A 19,741-nucleotide genomic window follows, 5' to 3' on the forward strand; every position below is an offset into this window, starting at 1 on the left:
GAAAGGAAAGGAAAGGAAAGGAAAGGGAAAATTGGTTGGCTCACTTGGTGGTTACCTATATGCCACAGCAATATTCAGAGGTACTGAGGGATATGCATAAAAAATGTGGTTTGGAGACCAAATGCTTGTTCTCTCTCTGTTCTTTGGTTTTTCACTCAGAGCTTGAGGGGTAAATCTGAAAACACACTTTTCATTATTTTCTAAAGGCTTCCCTCTTCTCCTGATAGTGAATTATTCTGTTTTGATTAAGAGCACCATGCTGCCTGTTCTGTTTTAGTTCAGCTTTGTAAAAAGAATGAAGAAATAAATGCTGAGCCCTCACACCCCTCAGTCTCTATGGCATCCCTGATTTTATTTTAAAAATTATTTTGATTTTTAAAAACAAAGTAGGAAGGATGTATTGAAATTCTGGAGTTTTTTCCAAGCCTGTTGCCAGCAGTAGACATAGAAGAGTCTGAATTTTCTTCAGTGTAAATAAGTGAGATGTTTACACTCTGTCTGTCTGTCTGTCTGTCTGTCTGTCTGTCTGTCTATCTATCTATCTATCTATCTATCTATCTATCTATCTATCTATCTATCTACTTTCTGTCTGAAATTAATCAGCATATGTGCATTAGTGGAGATTGTATCTGTATGTGTCTGTGTAAAAGTGACTGAAAGGGCCGCATCTGTATGTAAGAAGAAAAAAGAAAGAGGAAGAGAGATAATAGATTATGTGCATATGTACTGCATATAACAACAACAAAACAACAAAACAACAACAACAAAATAATAATAAAAGTTGGAGGTCATCTAGTCCAATCCCCTGCTCAGGCAGGAAACCCTATACCATTTCAGACAAATGGCTGTCCAGTCTCTTCTTAAAAACTTCCAGTGTTGGAGCATTCACAGCTTCTAGAGGCAGATTGTTCCACTGATTAATTGTTCTGTCAGGAAATTTCTCCTTAGTTCTAGGTTGCTTCTCTCTTTAGTTAGTTTCCATCCATTGCTTCTTGTCCTGCCTTCAGGCGCTTTGGAGAATAGCTTGACTTCCTCTTCTTTGTGGCAACCCCTGAGATATTGGAACACTGCTATCATGTCACCCCTCATCCTTCTCTTCATTAAACTAGATGTATGTAATTGTATTTCTGTTCTTCCTTCATGCAGCAACCCTCTCTGTTAAAGGGTATGTATACACTGGAAGCACAGGATGAACAGCGAATTTTATTTATTGATTGATCAGATATCTATAGTTACTCATCTTACAAATGTGATTCTGGATAGTGTATGATAAATAACCCATTAAAACAATACTTTAAAACAGTTAAATATAAATAAAAGTGTGGGAAACAGACCAGCATCTTACATGCAAGGTAAACCATCTTGCAAGCTCCCCAATTCTCTGGGATCCCCATGCTTAGTTTAAAAAAGCATGTGTCCAGGGATTTCTTAAATGCCAGTAGGTTGGGCCTAATCTTACCTCAGGGGAAAGACACTATAGAAGAAAAGATGGATTTCCTGGATCCTGTCAGATGGAACTCTAGTACAGGGATGGGCAACTATGGCCCCTTTACGACTTGTGGACATCAACTCCCAGAATTCCTGAGAATCATCCCTGAATAATTCTTCTTTGGACAGGGCATTAGATTAGAAGGCCTCAAGCATAGGTTGCATCCTAGAGAACAACAAATGTTTCTCTAACAGGGTGCAAAGAGAAAATATCTGCTGCGAACTCCGCATAGGCGTCAGGAAGGGCATCCAACCAGCAAACACTCAGCTCCACTCAGCAAGGGATTACAAGGTTGTAACAAGAATATATATAACGGATGTGACCGGAGAGCTGGTATTCTGTGTATGCAACTATGGGATTTTAATTTGACAATATTTGGAGACAATATCATCTAACTAAACAGGAATATTTTTTCCCTGCTACCACATAGCACTGACTATTACCGATCTATTTTTTAATATCTTAGTTGATTGTTAATTTTGTTGACAACTGTCATATTGCTTTAATTATAATTTCTAATCATGTTCCACTAATAATGTCAGTGGTTTTAGACAGGAAAATTCAAATTAGTGGGATGTGGGATTTTAATAGGTTACCGCTAGAGTATCAGCAGCCTGTTGACTGACAAAAAGATATATTCATATGATTTTTTTTTAATACTGGGATGATTGATAATGTGAAGATTCTCTGTGATGCATTAAAAACATTTATATGTGGTAAGGCTTAAGCTTCTTGGTAAAACAAATGACAGAATTATCATTTCCATAATAGAATTTATCTATTATAACATAAAAAGTTAAAAAAAGCTGCAATGGAAGGTAGGAATATTTATGCTAGAAACCATACACTGGAATCATACTATGCATTTAATTCCATAAAATTGGAACTGAACAATTATATGCATTGAATAGTGAATATTCATCCAAGTGTTTTAAGCAGATCTGTTGGGAACAGGCACAAAAATGTGGTAAACAGCTGGATTCATATTTGAAATAACGGAAACAAAATAGAATAATACCTATAATAACAGATTCCATGGGGATAATTCATACAGACTATAAAGCAATTAATTCTCAATTTATGGAAGTTTTATCCAAATCTATATGCTGTAGCTGTAACCTTGCAAAGCAGATTTTTTCCCCCTCCCCTTAAACATGGAATAAATCTTCCTAGGATTTTGGAATACCATTCTAGGGATTTGGCTGCACCTTTAACTTTAAGGAGATATTTGATACTACTGAAACAATGTAAATTTGTAAGGCTTCCAGACCTACCTGAGTAGAACAAAAATAAAAGATGTATCCACCTCCTCTCTTGTTGGAAATATATAATGAATTTTTGCTAAAGTGTTCTACCTTTATCATTCTGTGAACCCTATGTAACTTATTTTAAAACCAGGAAAGGATCCTATAAACTGGATAGGTTTTCATATCCTTCTAAAAGCAGACGAAATTATTTTGACAGCTACTTTGGCACAAAGACAATGGAAGATATTAGCTAGATAAATCATCAGATACCATTTAGTTTTATGGAAGGAGATCAAATCTCTGACAATCTAGAATACAAGTAGACATTCTAGCATTGTATTCTAATAACAAAGAAATGCCCATTTGGTTTAAATAAATATGGGGAAAAACATTTTATAATGCACAAATTAAGTTTTTGGAACAAACTGTGGCCAAAATGGCATGTCAAACTGCCTTCTGAAAGCTTTATTTCTTGAGTAAAAATATTTTCCTAACTCAGTAGTGAGATTATTTCTCCAGCCATTAAAATGAGGTATAAAGCCAGAGAAGGATATCCTGTAGCTAATTTTTTAATTTGGATTCAGAAAAGTTGACAGGCTAATTAGAAAATCTTCTGGTCATTATCTTAAATTAAACTTGGAATGAGTTGAAATTGTTCTACTTTAATTTATTTTTCTTGAATCAATGTTGACAGTATTGATGATTATTATTGTTATTAAGAGGTTGAGCTGGCTTGTACTAGAGAGAAAGATAAGCGCTCTTCCTGCAGCATCACCCAAGACCCCCTCCCTTCCCGGAGCTGTCTTACAAATGGGCACTGCAACTGGGAAAGTTCTAAGCCATCAGCAATCTGACTGCCTGCAAGAGCACCACTAAAGTGGTACCTATCTACCTTCTTGCATAGAATATGCTTTCAAACTGTAGGAGGACAGAAGTTGGGGTGAGTAACAGGAGCTCACCCTACCACACAGTGCTTGAGCCCAAACCTCCAGAGCTTTAAGTCACTGGGCCACCACGCCTCTATTGATTACTAATATTGATACAAGTAGTAATTTTTTTTATAAATTCTAATTTATAATAATATAATATACTGTATGTATTGTATGTTATTCTGTATAGAGAGCCAGTGTGATGTAATGCTTAAGGCATCAGGCTAGAAACAGAAAGACAAAGAGCTCTAGTCCCACTTTAAGCATGAAATCAACTGGATGACTTTGGGCCAGTCACTCCCTCTCAGCCCTAGGAAACAGGCAAGGACAGTCAACTTCTGAAATCCTTCCAAGAAAGCTGTAGGGACTCGTCCTGGAAGTTGTCAGAAATCAATACTGATCTGAAGGCACAAAACACACATACACATATATTCTGTAGACTTTTTAAAATTGTATAGGTAAAGCGGCATAGATTCATTTGCAATAAAAATAACAATAAAGCAAATAAATAATACTCCCATCAATGCTAGTGGTGAGAACTGATGAGCACTGGTGTGTGAGACACAATTCAGCAATTGCCAACCTCCACACCCACTTCATGGATAATTTTCATACATGTAAATCCACATAGCTACTCAAACAATCATTCTCTATACAGGTAATCCTTCAGTTATGAATGTAATAGAGCCTGCCAATTATATTCGTAACCAGATTGAATCACATTAAATGAACGTGATCACTCCCTGCTTTCCCCGGTGCATTCACTAAGCAAATGTTCAGGTCATTAAATGCACTTGAGGTATATCTCAGGGTGGAGAAGCCCATGCAGGGCCTGGTGCTGGAGCAAGCCACCCAAGGCCTCCCCAATCCACCGAGATACTTCATGCTACCCTGGGTCCCCACAATTGCTTCCCCTCCCCCTATCCTGCCCTGCTGGGTTTCCACAGTCTGGGCCTGCTTTGCTAACATGCTGGATTCCACTTAGTCCTCGCCACCCCATTTTCCATGGATTACTTCTTTTTTGAAGAGCTCCAGAAGAGGCTGAACCAGCAACCAATCAACGAGGAGCTTGCTTCCTTTGTCACATTGGGCTGAACTGCAAGCTCCCAGTTGATTGGCTGCTGCTGCTGCTGCCCGAATACCTGAAGCTGCTCATTCAAACTAGCCAGTCAGCAGCAAGCAGGAGGCTGCTCAGCGCCAGCCAGACTTTGCCCAGATTAAGCCTGCAGGCCCTCATGGCAGAGGAGCCAGTCTTTGATTTAGATGGGACAAAGCTGTTTTTCTTACATCTCACATTTTTGCAGCTTCACCGGCTTCTGAATAAAAGACTTCGGCTTCTTTGCCATGTGGGTCAGTCTCTTCTGAAGCTCTTTGAAAAGCACATGGGAAATGGGATGGGGAGGAGTAAATGGAATCCAGGACATGAGCAAAGCAGGCTCAGTCTGTGGAAACCCAGCGGGGCAGAATTGGGGGGAGGGGAGGAAATAGGCAGGGGGCATGTCACACCATCTCTGCAGCCGGTCGTAAGGACGAATGACCACTGGGGTGCTGCGCATGCATAACTTTGGGACCTTGGGAGGGTCATAATTTTGAATTTTTGAGGAATATCTGTAGTTGAACTATAGATCCCACCATCCCTAGCCAATGCATCTGGATTAGGGATGGCTATGGTAAAAGATTAAACAATTTAGTGGCAAACATGCAATTTTATTTTATTTCTGTGGCACACAGAAACAGCACGGTACATAGTTAAACTCTATTAGGCAAATAATGCTCCATTGGATTAAGTCCTGTTATATTGGCAATGACACCTCCAGGGCCTGATATGCAAGTTAAAATAAAGAGACCTCATGCTACTGGCACTCATCATGCATCACTTCCTGGCATGGTAGGCAGCAGTGATTGATCTAAAGCCTATAATTTATTGTCTGTTTTATTCAAGGAACCCAGCATAAGTACCATGTGCTGTTCATTCGTCATCTCTCAGAGTACTACATTTCACTGGGCAAAACGTGCTTCTTCTAATAAATACGGACAGGTTTTGCGGTTCCTGAATTAATACACAAACCAGAACACATTTGTCTCTTTCACATTCCTTCAATTAAAGTCTCTGATTTTTGTTAAAGACAAAATCAGGCACAATAGGAGAAAGGGAAAAACACTAGCAAAAATGTGTCTGTCAGGGAAGAGAACCTACAAGCATGTCTACAAATGTTGTCCATGAAAATGTTCATAAACATGCATTTGTATGGACTTAAAAAAGACCCTCACATTAACAAGGTTGATCCTTCCCTAATGAAATGCTTTTTCAGGATATGTCAAGTTAACAGTCCAGCAAAATGTATTTCACATGGAGAGTCACACTCTGTATGTGTTCGCAAATAAACCCTCAGGCGAGAGAAAAACTGTTACTGGAATAACTGTCATACAAATTAACTGTACACTGTATGTATTGTCTATTATTTGAGTTAGCATAAAACTTACTAGTATTCATTTCGTGGTGAGACATTCATATGCTACCATTTTCTGTTATGGACAAAGACTTCCCAATGGAGCTTCCAATATTTATTAAAAATTAATTGCACTTTTCGGAGAGTTTTCCATTATTGCACTGTTCAGACTATTTTGTTCAAACCTATCTTGCAGTTAAATTACATATAATCCAACTATAAAACAGATAAGAAATATGAAAATGAGGCTGCTTTCCACAGGATATTTCTAAATATGAGCTGAAATGGAGCTCATCTTTTCATCTATCCTTTAAGCAGTTTTCTTTTGCTGAGTCCAGCAACCGGCCGCCATTAAAAATTTCACATAATGTTGCCAAATCCACATCAATGCAGGGAATCATGGGAAATTAAAATACCATGTTTGCTGCCATCTGGAGGTGCCCCAAATACAAGAGAGTCTACTTGGTGGCACTTTGCCAAGGGAAAGTTAAAACCAACCTTACTAGTATGTTCCCCCTTAGCCATGGAGACTTATTTGCGTGAAAGCCATGCAACTTTGCCAAACTGCTATGATTAACAGAAGTAAGATTGATGGCACGGCTGCAAGACTGCTCTCAGATAGATTCAGGACTCCTAAGGTCCTGGTGTAAAAGGAAAAAAAAAAAGTGCTTTTAATTGCCAGAAGTAGCCACTTTTAGCTATTCTGTAGTTCACCTTCCCAATGAGGCCTTCCTCCTTAGAGAATAGGCCTGTGATCTGGGCCTTAGGAGTACTGATTGCTATTATACTGTACTCCATTGTATGCAAATCTTCACATAAAGAAATATTGTTTATATTTCCTTTGTAGGGATATTATATTCCTTTATAATGGTTGTTCCTACCCAGTGGCAGAAAGTCCCTCCCCCCCGCCTTCAATACTGATGGAAAAGAAACAGTGTTTCCTAGGACCTCAGCAGCAATCAGTCCCCCCCCCCCGCCCGCCCAGATGATGCTAGGCATTTGCTGGTAGTTGATACCTCTTTCAGGTTAGTAACACTATTGGGATTGCGCCATGTTGGGGCAGCCAGTTCTAGCAACTGAGCCCTTGTTTTTATGCACGGAGTAAAGAAGGGTTTCTTTTGGAAGAATGGTCCTGGCATTCCTGTCAGTCAGCTGACAGTGTCAGCCACATCACTAGTGGGGCCACTGCTGTCATTTGCATTGTTTTGCACGGGTTGCCCAGATGCTGTTCCCAACATCATCCATGGTAAGATTTTCCTCTTGAGATTCTCTTGGTCAGTGAAAGGACAACCTTTTGGTTTGGGGGGGTGAAAAATTCAGAAATGCCTAATTTAACTCTGCTGACATGTGGCCCCTGCCCTCCCCAAATTCTTTACATGTTCATTTTTAAAAAATAAAAATAGTCCAATCTCTCGTGTGATTCCCCAGGATCTGCTACGCAACACTTTCCTTCAGGCCCCATTCTCAGTGGTGGGATTCAAATATGTGCACAACTGGTTCTCTGTGTGGATGCCATTTCCAGAAGTCCATGCTGGGCCTGGGTAACAAAAAATTAGCTGCCGGTTCTGCTGAAGTGGTACGAACTGGCTGAATCCCACTACTGCCTGTTTTCCTTCTGTTGACAGGTCTGTGCGGCCTACCCAGGGTAACTCCAGGTCGCAAAAGGCCTTAATTCCTGAAATGGCTTTGGAGAATGCTCTTCTGCAGCTTCCAAAAGCATGCTCCATTCTCATAAATTTTCAGAGGTTCAGGAAGCCATGCAAGAGCTTGGACATGGATTTCTGGAGGCCATGTAGTTTCAGTGGCCTGTGAAAATTGCATGAGAACTGGGCATGCTTTCAAGAATAGTTGTTGGTGGATGTTATTGATTGCTGGTGTGTCACCCAAAACTTAATGGCGTGTCCCCTTTGACACGCATGTCACAGTTTTGCCATCACTGCTCTAGGCTTTTGGGAGGTAGGTGAAAGCATCTCTTTTAAGGCATTTTCCCCCTTGTAAATGGCTCTGCTTTCTGTTCTGGAGCTTACTAATTTTTAATCTTTCTGAGGATTGTTTGCTTTGCTATAACGCCTATCTTTCATAGATTGCATGCCCTTATTTACTTAGGAGTATATGCTTTGCTGAGTTTTACATATATCAGTGGCTCTCTTCCTGTGCTGATGGAGCAAAGGAGTGACAGAGATGCATGTCTTCAACCCTGTCCCCCGAGAAATGTCATTCTTCCCACATCCACCCCTCTTGAAGATTAACTCCCACAGCATGGGGCTTTTTCTGATCTATGGCGGCTCTTCCATGTGATTTAGAGCCAGGATGTTTGGAATTGGCACTTGCTAAACCATTTGTCAGATGTGCCGAGTTTCTTTCCAGAAATAGTTATTATAATTTAAAGTAACAAAGGAAAAGGGGGTGGGGGATGACCCAACCTTAAAGGAGAGATTGTTTTAACATAAAATGGTAAAAAGCTAAAGTCAGGCAGTTAGAAAGCCTTGTCTAATGAAGAGTTGCTATATTTAGCACATGGTTAATATTTCAGAAATTTGTAGGCCAAACCTTTCCAGGCTAAATTGCCAGCACTTAAAGGGTGGTACAGCTTTGAGGAAAATGATGTTTCCCTAAATATAATAAGTAGATTTGCTTCTGAGGTGCCTCCATTTCCCCCAAAGATTTGAGAAGAACAGATGTAAAATCACAGTCATTCTCATTAAAATGTAACATTATGGCATCTCCTTATGCTGAGATATAAAACCCAGCATTGGCAATGACAAGCCACAGACTTCTGTGGTGTTATCCTGCCTCTCATCATGAGAATGGAGAACATGCTCGTAGATGAAGAGATACAAATAATAACCACAAGAATTAACAACAATAACTTCATCAGGCAAAGAGCCTTTAAGACAATCTAATCCTTGCTTTGAATGAGAGGAAAACTTTTTCCATTCTGGATAGGGCCAGTTTCTCTGAAGACCTCTTTGCTATGCCAATGAGCCAGCTACTATGATGACCCAATTCAATAGGACAGCTCTTACTCACTAGACTCAATGTTTTCCTATCTGCATTGCTGGAGGGGAGATTTAATCATATCCCAGTGCAAGAGCCACTATGTTCCTGCCTGCCAGGAAATATAGAATTGGTTTCACACATGCTTCACTGATGCTCTGCTTACTTGAATTGGCAAGCAGCCCTTCTTAATTAATATCCATGATAGAGCATAGGAGGAGAAATATGGGTCACCAAACAAAGCTCACGCATCATTGACATTCAACATTCAGTGCTACAGTTTTCTTGATACAGGTAGCTATTGAAAGTTTTTTTAAAAAAATGTATATTCTTCATTCTGTCATATTTAAGTAAAGCATAATTATAATTTCTTGTTTTCCAAATAAATGAAGAATAGAATGCCACAAGACAATGACCTTGACAAAGTTGGCCAGATAAGAGTGAAAATTCTGCAGAATAACCAAGATTTTCATACTGCTTCCAAGTGACATCACATTGTTACTTGCTCTTGTGTAATTGCAAAACTGAATTCTGCAAGATCCAGTAGTTCCTAGAACTGATGTGCATATGAGCTCCTCGGTGCTGAGTTTGGTTGATTTTGGGGGGGGGGGTAGATGTTTCATTGCCCAACCAAGTAAAATCATCATCATACGATGGACTGATGATATTACCTAGTTGGGTAATTAAATGTATCCTCTTATTTTGGTACTTAAATGCATCTCCTGAGTTTTTCAAAAATCACCATGCTATTGAGCTTTAAGAATAACAAAAGGCAGGAAAGTAGGTGACATATGTTTTTTTCTGAAAGCCTGTGGAGGTCTCAAAGAGAAGACAGAGGCATGCTGTGGCTGTATGGAGCCCTATTTTTTTGCTGTCCAGAGAATCCATCCAACCGAAAACAGAAAGCCATAATCAGAATAGAGCTGGAAGGGACCTTGGAGGTCTTCTAGTTGAGCCCTGTGCTCCAGCAGGAGACCCTATACCATTTCAGACAAGTGATTGTCGAGTCTCTTCTTGAAAACCTCCAGTGATGAAGCACCCACAACTTCTGAAGGCAAAGCTGTTCCACTGGTTAATTTTCCTCTCTGTTAGGAAGTTTCTCCTTAATTCCAGGTTGCTTCTCTCCTTGACATTGTAAATATCAATACAACCAGAGTGTGAATCCAAAAAGAAGCATAATTAGTTTAAAGTAAACTAATCCAGGAGGGCACTGATCAAGCAGGCTTTGCCTATTAATGACACAGCCAAACTGGTTGCATTTCTCAGCCTAATGAAATTTTTTAAGGGTGGTTCTCTGTTTTATTCCATCTGATTTAAAAAAGTAATATTTCTCTCTATATTTTGCGCTGTTGTATCACACTTGGAATATTGTGTTAGTGCTGGGCCCTGCATTTTAGTAAGGATATTGATATGCTGGAACATCAAGGGGGCAGCAGCTAAGATGGTAAGAAAAGAAAAACCTCTGAGGAATGGTTAGAGGCCTTGGGTTTGTTTAGTCTGGAGAAAAGAGAGTGGGAAGACATGACAGCTATTTTCACGTACATGGGAAGCTGTGCAGGTTGGGATAATTTCTCTAGTGTTCTTCAAGAATACAAGATACAGTGGGCTTAAACTGCAAGGAATCAGATTTTGACTGGATACCTGGAAGAATTTTCTAATGAAGTAAAAGCTTGTAGCAAATTGCTTTGGGAGACGGTGAACTTTTCTTTTTTAGGGTAAATAAGCAGAGCAATAGCAATAGCACTTAGACTTATATACCGCTTCACAGTGCTTTACAGCCCTCTCTAACGAGCATAATTGCCCCCAACAATCTGGGTCCTCATTTTATTGACCTCGGAAGGATGGAAGGCTGAATCAACCTTGAGCGGGTCAGAATCGAATGCCTGGCAGTGAGCAGTGAGTTAGCCTGCAATACTGCATGCTCACCACTGTGCTACCATGGCACCACAGGATAGATAATCATTTGTTGGAGTTGCTGCACTAGTAGATTCTGTCATTGGGCAGTGGATTGGATTAGATCAGTGATGATGAACTTTTTGGGCTCGGTGTGTTAAGAATTCAGAAAATGCCTAATTTGACTCTGCTGGCGTGTCATGCTCATGCACGCCCCCCCCCCCTTACACATCAATCTTAGCTCCATCTAGGTCACCATGAACTGTGGCACTTGACATCATATGCTGATGAATGCTGGCGTATCATCCAAAATGTTGTGGTGGCATGTAACTTTTGACACATGTGTTTACCATCACTGGACTAGATCATCCTCAAGGTCTCTTCATCGCTTGCTTTCTGTGTTTTTATAGAAGAAGCTCACTTAGGCAGCTCTTGTTTAATATTGCACTCTTAGTAAATGAGTGGTTTATTATGGTTGTAGACACCATATTGCCCTTTTAACACTGATTGCAAACTTGCTACACAATGATAGACCCCCAAAGCCTCTACTACCATATTTTGGTTGAAGCCACCCCTTCTTTTCTAAGTAGACAGGAAAAATAAAACACAGATAAAATATCATGATTCTCAGCCAAACAGATTAATATGAGCTTCTGATTTCCAGTTCTTTAGTCCTATCAAAAGAAAACAATTTTTCCTCTTTTCCAAATTTGGTACTAGAAATCTTTGATCTGTAGAAACTTGGTTGCAACATTTTAGTTTTACAAATAAATACATCATACATCAGGCACCACTGAAATTTAGCTGTATCTTCTGTGTTATTTTATTTTTGGTCTGGCAAATGCTGAGTTGAAACCGGCTCAGTTAAATAGCTGTTGGGGATTCTAGTTTTTGATTTTAAGTGTGCAATGCATGTTATTTTTTATGAGGAGGCAGAGACACAAAAGATGAAATTATTACATTTTTTTTTAAAGATCAGCTTGAATTCTAACCTGGAAACAAAAGAAATTTAACATATAGCAAGGGGTGTACCATTAATCCCTGACAGGGGTAGGCTCGGCATTTGGGAAACACCTAACAATATATTACACAATATGCTCACGTCTGAATAAGAGAATACAAGTACAGGGCAATGTTACACATTTATTGTGCAGGTAGCCTTCTCTTACATTGCCTTGTGCGATGACCGTTGGAAGTTACAGCAATGAACAAAAGGTTACAACTAATCCTTACATTTGTAAGCATCACATTTACAACTGACAAACCCTGTTAATCCAGAAGATGAAAATAAAATTATAAGTTGCAGTTAGGTGATTTTTCACTCATCAGCTGCCTCACTTCTCTTAGCAAATGAAGAGGAAGTACAGTAGTGGCCAAAATTGTGGAAACCTTTTGGGAAAAGTGTATTTTTGAGGTTTGATGACTAATAACACCACTTTTTTTTTTATTAAAGAGTTTTATAAATTTTACAAAAAATAAGAAACAATACAAAAACAAAAAAACAACATATACAAATAAAAAACAAACATTACCCAACAAAACCCCCCTTCCCCCACCCCTACCCAAACCCCCCCTTCCCCCCCCCAGGACCTCCCAGAGCAGAATATAGGCTTAATTAAAGAAAAAGTTAAAAAAAATTATAAAAAAAGAATATAAAATAGAAATATATATATATATATATAAAGTTAAAAATTATGAAAAAACTATATAATATTTTTTATATCAAATTTAAATTGTATGAATTTTATCCATTTATCCCAAACAGCAAGAAATTTCTCTTGCGTTTGTCCCTTTAAGAAAGCCGAAATCTTTGCCATTTCCGCCAAATGAGACACTTTAAGAAACCATTCCTGCAATGTAGGCAAAGATTCCTTCTTCCAATATTGTCCTACTAACAGCCTCGCAGCTGTAATCAAATTTAACATCAATATAACCTCCTTTGTATCACAATCAGTAACTATACCTAACAAAAATAATTGTGGAGTAAATTTTACCCTCCTTTTAAAAATTCTCTGGATATTCCACCATATCTTAATCCAGAATGCTTTTATCTCTCTGCACGACCACCAAATATGATAATAAGTAGCATCCATACAACCACATCTCCAACATTTAGGTTGTAAGTCAGGGTACATAAAAGACATTTTTTGTGGATCAAGGTGCCATCTATAAAACATTTTATAAAAATTCTCCCTTAAGTTCTGTGCTTGTGTAAATTTGACATTTCTCACCCAAATAATTTCCCAGGTGTCCAATGGAACTGGCTCACCAAAATTCTGCGCCCATCTAATCATACAATCTTTAATTAGTTCCGTTTCTGAATCCAATTCAACTAAAACCCCATAGATCCTCTTAATGTGGGTTTGTCTTTGATCCTTCACTTGCTTAATAAGATTTTCATCTTCTCTGTGAAAACCCACCTTACAGTCCATCTTCCATCTATCTAATAATTGCCTATATTGGAACCAAGAATAAATAATATTTTCTTGTGCTAACTCTTCCCGTAATTTTAACTGCCAGTTTTGTCCATCCCATTTAAGTAACTGTCTATAGGACACCATATCCATTTTAACCCCTCTTTTTATTCCTTCTATTGCATGCCAAGGTACGGCCCATAATGGTACTTTAAAATCACTTTTGTAATATTTTCTCCAAACCCTAAGTAAAGAAATTCTTAAGATATGAGATTTAAAAGCCCAATCCATTTTTTTATTAAATATTAAATAGGCATGCCACCCAAAAAGTAAATTCCATCCCTCTAAGTGAAGTATATCAGAATTTGTCAAATTTACCCAGTCACTAACTAATGTTAAAAACATTAAAAAAAAAACACCACTTTTTTTTTGAATAGTACCATAAAATTATATATCAGTGGAAAGATATTTTAATCAAGAATGTAATGCAACAAAGTTTGTTCAATTATCTTTACTGTATTCTATGAAATGTTATAGGCAAATAATCGGAAAAAGAAAGCACAACTTGCTTAGGTTAATATCGGGTAGTTTTCCTTCATCTGATTGTAGCCAATGAGCATGAGTGTTTAGAGAGCCAATCAGGTGTCATCTTGTTTTGGCAATGAGCCAGTCAGATCACAGTAGGATTGAGTTATTGATGTCATGTATTGAAGCTGAGAGGAGGACGTTTGTCAGTGTGTTATGTGATTGCTATCAAGTTGGTTGGGGTTTTTTTGTGTTCTTTCATTTAGTGAGCTTGTAAAATGTAATAAAATTAAAGTAATGGTGCAAAGAGTTGACTGATTGCCCAGAAAGCAATGCAAATAGTATTATTAAATGAACAAGGCTACAGTTATAAAGAAATTAGAAGAAAAATTGGTGGAAACTTAACCAAAGGTGGCATTTCTACTGTACACTTTTTCCACAATTTTGGCCACTACTGTAAGGTCATAAGCTCACTGCAATCATGTAATTTTCTGTGGTGCTTAAGTGACCAAGTTGTTGGTCCCAATTGGGGTTGCTAAGCAAGGACCACCTATATGTGTCTCATTTGATTCCCTCTGATTAGTAAATCCTGATCTTCAAAACTTTCCATTTCTACACAGAATTCCTCTGCCTTCATATCTGCAGTATATAGGTAGTCCTTGACTTAAGACTACAATTGAGCCCAAAATTTATGTTGCTAAATGAGACATTTGTTAAGTGAATTTTGTCCCATTTTACAACCTTTCTAGCCACAGTTGTTAAGTGAATCATTGCAGTTGTTAAGTTTCTAACTCGGTTATTAAGTAAATCTGGCTTCCCCATTGACTTTGCTGGTCAGAAGGTCGCAAAAGGGGATCACATGACCCCAAGGCACTGCAACCGTCATAACTCTGAGTCAGTTGTCAAGCATCTGAATTTTGATCCCGTGACCATGGGGACGCTGCAATGGTCATAACTCACTCTTTTCAGTGCCATTATAACTTTGAACGGTCACTAAATGAGCTGTTGTAAGTCGAGGGCTACCTGTATTTGCCATTGAGCTGCATTTTTAAGGTTTAATTCTAGCCAAGGCCTGAGTGGGCAACAATAGGAGAATTTGTTTACTTTATTTGACTTTGTTTCATAAGACAGGCAATAGTAAGGCCAACCTCTAGTAATTAGTTGGATTCACACATCTTTTCCTAGTTGTAGCTTAATATGCTACATGAACTCAGCAACCGTGATGGGTAAACCAGATTTTTTTGGGCAGGGTAGAGGCCTACAAATTCTTCTGGCTTCAGGCTTTGGAGGCACCTAAAGGGACTCACTTCCATTGTGGCTAGGATCAGAGCCCATTTGGAGATGGGGATTTGGGACACTTAATGGAGGCTGTAAGCAGAGTTTAGGCACCAATTTTGTTCTACCAAAAAAAAAAAAAAGTAATTATTTAGCCAAACGAGTCTTGGGGGCTATAAAGATTTACCTTTTTGCCCCTCTGGTTTATGGCTTAATATTATGTGTGAACAATGCCACTATAATTAACATATCACGCTAGTTCAGAATTAGGCTGATTTGGGACTTTGCATAGCCCTAAACACCACCGTTTCTAGCACTGATTTATTGAATATATCAGGGTAATAGTAAGTGATGTACAAACACTTCAAGCAAGGATTAAGGGCTGCACAGAAATTCAGGTTATACAGGCATAAGACTTGTCAGGAACAGGTCAATAAATACATAAATAAAAATAATTAAACCAAGTATTTTTTATTGAGATGACATGTCAGCTGGAGAGGGCAACTAAGATGAAGTTTTTAAAAATGCAGTTGTTTAATGGCGGGAGCAATGTTGCCCTTCAAATCCAAATCTCCACATAGCCTCAGTAAAAACACGTGCAGCCAATGTAAAAATTTTCTACAATATATCTATTACCTATGTTGGTTCATTTTTTCTTTTTATAGCCAGGATCTACAATCTGTATCTCAAATTATACAAAGTTCTTCCCAATTATTTTGAGCAGCTTTTAACTCTCTGCTCAGCTGCCACTAAATTGCAACAGGCTAAAATTAGCCAGTCTTAAGATAGGATAAGATAAGTCAGGATGGATGTCATGACAATACATAGACTGGGTTTAAGAAAAATGTGGTTTTTACTCGGACATGTCTCCTTGCTGCTTTGATCACACCCACTTCCCTTTTGCTCTGCCCACACAGCCACAAACAAATTCCACACTTGATAACAATGCAGCTGAGATGATACATTCCATTTTTTACTCTTGCTTCAATTTTTTCCTCCTAGTGGAGCTCATTCTGCATCTCAAGAAATGCCTTACATGCTTGGCTGAAAGGCTTGAGGCATTACAGGTGTATGAACATTTTACTGCATGCATACCAAGTGTATGTGCGTATCTTGTAGTGCCATTTGCTTTTCAATGTCTTCTCAAATGGATCAATAAAATATATAGACAGTCATTCTTCTTCTCCTTCTCCTTCTCCACAAATTTTGCCCTCCCCTTTCTAACCAATTTCTTTATTTTACCTTGCATGTAAAAAAATTTAGCCATTACACACATATTTAGAATCAATATATTCAAACAACAATAAGAAATTTAGAATTTAGTTTTCAGTACTTTTTTAACAAGGAGAGATGATCACAAATTGCTACTTCCTGGTTAAAATGATCAAAGAGTTGGAAAAAGAAATATCTTTGTATTGTGATTACTCTCTGTATATCTGTCTCTGTCTCTCTGTCTGTCTCTCTCTTTCTCTCTCTTTTGCTCCTTAAAAAATATCTTAAATGTTTGAAATTACATTTTCCTGCCATTCACAGATGTCAAACAGATTGGGTTTTTTCTTACCTAAAGAAAGTCTCTATATCATGATCTGATTGCTGTAATTAATATATTTAATAAGGGAAAATGAGGATGTTTGGAAAGTATAATTTGATGATTGGATTGCTATGTGAATGTTGAAGCTGACATGATAATGTGATTGATCTTCCTGAAACAATGCTGGCATAGAGAACAGGAAAAAAGCTTGACTTACAAAAGCCCCTGGGGTTCTTGAAAAGCAGAGTGTACGTTTTCCTTTGTGAATTATATTCTTTGTACTTACAAGTCAAGTTGTCACTCACATGACTCTAATCCCAAGTATATAGTCTACTCTGATGTCAAGCCATTACTTGGTTCCACAGGCCTCTAGTTAACTCACAGATCTGATGGATCTGAACTGAAGACAGCCACTTTTGCATTGTTTAAAATATAAATGAGAGAATGGATTAAAGGGAAGGCATCTTTGCAGAAAATCTCTGTGTTAATTTATGTGGGTGCATGCACATGCAAAATGCTTATTGTAATTTATACAGTGGTCCATCTTCCACTGTTTCTCATCCTCTGCTGTCCTTTTCTCCTTTTGCCTTCAATCTTTCCCCACATCAGGTTCTTTTCCAAGGAGTCATCTCTTCCCATTATATAGCCAAGTATTATAGAATAGAATAGAACTGGAAGGGACCTAGGAGGTCTTCTAGTCCAGCCCCCCCCCCCGCTCAAGCAGGAGAACCTATACCATCTCAGATAAGTGACTTCTCTAGTCTTAAAAATCTCCAGTGTTGGAGCATTCACTGCTTCTGGAGGCAAGCTGTTCCACTGGTTGATTGTCCTCACTGTCAGGAAGTTTCTCCTTAATTCCATGTTGCTTCTCTCTTTGATCAGTTTACAACCATTGTTTCTTGTCCTGCCCTCTGGTGCTTTGGAAAATAATGTGATCCCCTCTTCTTTGTGGCAGCCCCTCAAATAGTGGAATACTGCTATCACATCTCCCCTATTTTTTCTTTTCTTTAGGCTAGCCATATCCAAGTCCTGCACCGTTCTTCATATGTTTTAGTCTCCAGGCCTTGATCATCTTTGTTGCTCTTCTTTGAATTTTTTTCCAAACTCTCAACATCTTTTTTGTGATATGGTGACCAAAATAGGTTGCAGTATTCCAGGTGTGGTCTTACTAGGGTTTTATAAAGTGGTATTAATACTTCGTGTGATCTTGATTCTATGCCTCTGTTTATACAACCCAGGACTATATTAGCTTTTTTGGCTGCTGCTGCACACTGCTGGCTCATAGTTAAGTGATCATCCACTAGGACTCCAAGGTCCCTCTCACAGTTACTGTTTTTAAGCCAGAACTCACTCAATCTGTACTTGTATCTTTGATTTTTTTTCCTGCCTAAATGTAAAACTTTGCTTTTCTCCACATTGAAACTCATTTTGTTGGATAGGGCCCATTCAAGTTTGTCAAGATCTTTTTGTCAAGATCCTGAGTTTGTCTTCTGGGGTGTTGGCTACTCCTGCCAGGCTGGTGTCATCTGCAAATTTGATGAGTTCCCCTTCAATTCACTCATCTAAGTCATTTATGAAGCTATTGAAGAATACTGGGCCTAAGATGGAACCTTGTATACCCCACTGCTTACTTCTCTCCATGTGGATGTAGTGCCCTTGAGGACTACTCATTGAGTATGGTTTGCCAGCCAGCTACGGATCCATCTGGTGGTGATGTTGTCTATTCCACCTTTTTCTAGCTTACCAAGGAGTAAGTTGTGGTCTAATTTATCAAACGCCTTACTGAAATCTAAGTATACTACATCCACAGCATTTCGCTGGTCTATTAGTTTAGTCACTTTATGAAAGAATGAAATAAGATTGGTTTGGTATGATCTGTTTTTAACAAACCTGTGCTGTCTACTGGTTATAACTTTGTTTGCTTCTAGTTGTTCGCAGATCTGTTTTTTTATTATCTTTTCTAGGATCTTCCCAGGTAGTGATGTTAAACTGATTGGTCTGTAGTTTCCTGGATCCGTTTTTTTTTTCCTTTCTTGAAGATGGGAACCATATTAGCCCCTTTCCAATCCTCAGGTACTTCCCCTGTACTCCAGGATTTATGAAAGATATGGTGTGGTGATTCTGAGATAACATCTGCCAGCTCCTTCAGAACTCTGGGATGTAATCTGTTGGGTCCCAGTGATTTATATTTGTCAAGGTTGGATAAGTATTCCTTTACCATTTTCTTGCTTATTTTAATGTTTGTTTCTAGTTTGTCTTTTGCTGTGGTTTTTTTGGTATGTTGAGCTATAATTTCTTCTTGTGTGAAGACTGATGCAAAGAATGAGTTAAGCAGCTTTGCTTTCTCCCTGTTGCCTGTTATTTCCTTGCCATCTTCTCTCTTTAGTGGACCTACAGTTTCCTTGACTTTTTTCTTAATATGTTGGAAGAAACTTTTTCTTTATTATCCTTGATTTCTGTTGCAATTCTTTGTTCCTTCTGAGCCTTTGTTTTCCTGACTTCATCTTTGCATGTTCTGGCTGTCTGCTGATAATTGGCCTTAATTATGTGCCCCTCTTTCCATTTTTTTTTTTTTTTGTCCTTTTTGTCTTTCAGTTTGTCAGAGAGATCTTTATACAGCCAGGCTGGTTTCTTCTTGAATTTCTTGTTTTTCTTTTTCAGTGGTATTGTGGTGGTATGGGCTTTTATGATCACATTTTTCAGAATTTCCCATGCTTCTTGGGTTGTTTCCCCCTTTAGGATTTTCATCCATGGGATCTTTCCTAGGTTTTCTCTGAGTTTATTAAAGTCAGCTCTTTTGAAGTTTAAGATACTGGTTGGATTGTTTTCTGTTGCTAGTGTCTGCATTATATTAAATTCCAGTATGACGTTGTTACTTTCACCCAAGGTCCCAGCAACTTCAATTCCCTCTATTACTTCTTCTCTATTAGTAAGAATTAAGTCCAGTATAGCTTTACATCTAGTTCCCTCCTCCACCTTTTGGATGACAAA

Source organism: Crotalus tigris, unplaced genomic scaffold, assembly GCF_016545835.1.
Source record: "Crotalus tigris isolate CLP2741 ecotype Arizona unplaced genomic scaffold, ASM1654583v1 scf7180000024439.5362192, whole genome shotgun sequence".
NCBI classification, from domain to species: Eukaryota; Metazoa; Chordata; class Lepidosauria; order Squamata; family Viperidae; genus Crotalus; species Crotalus tigris.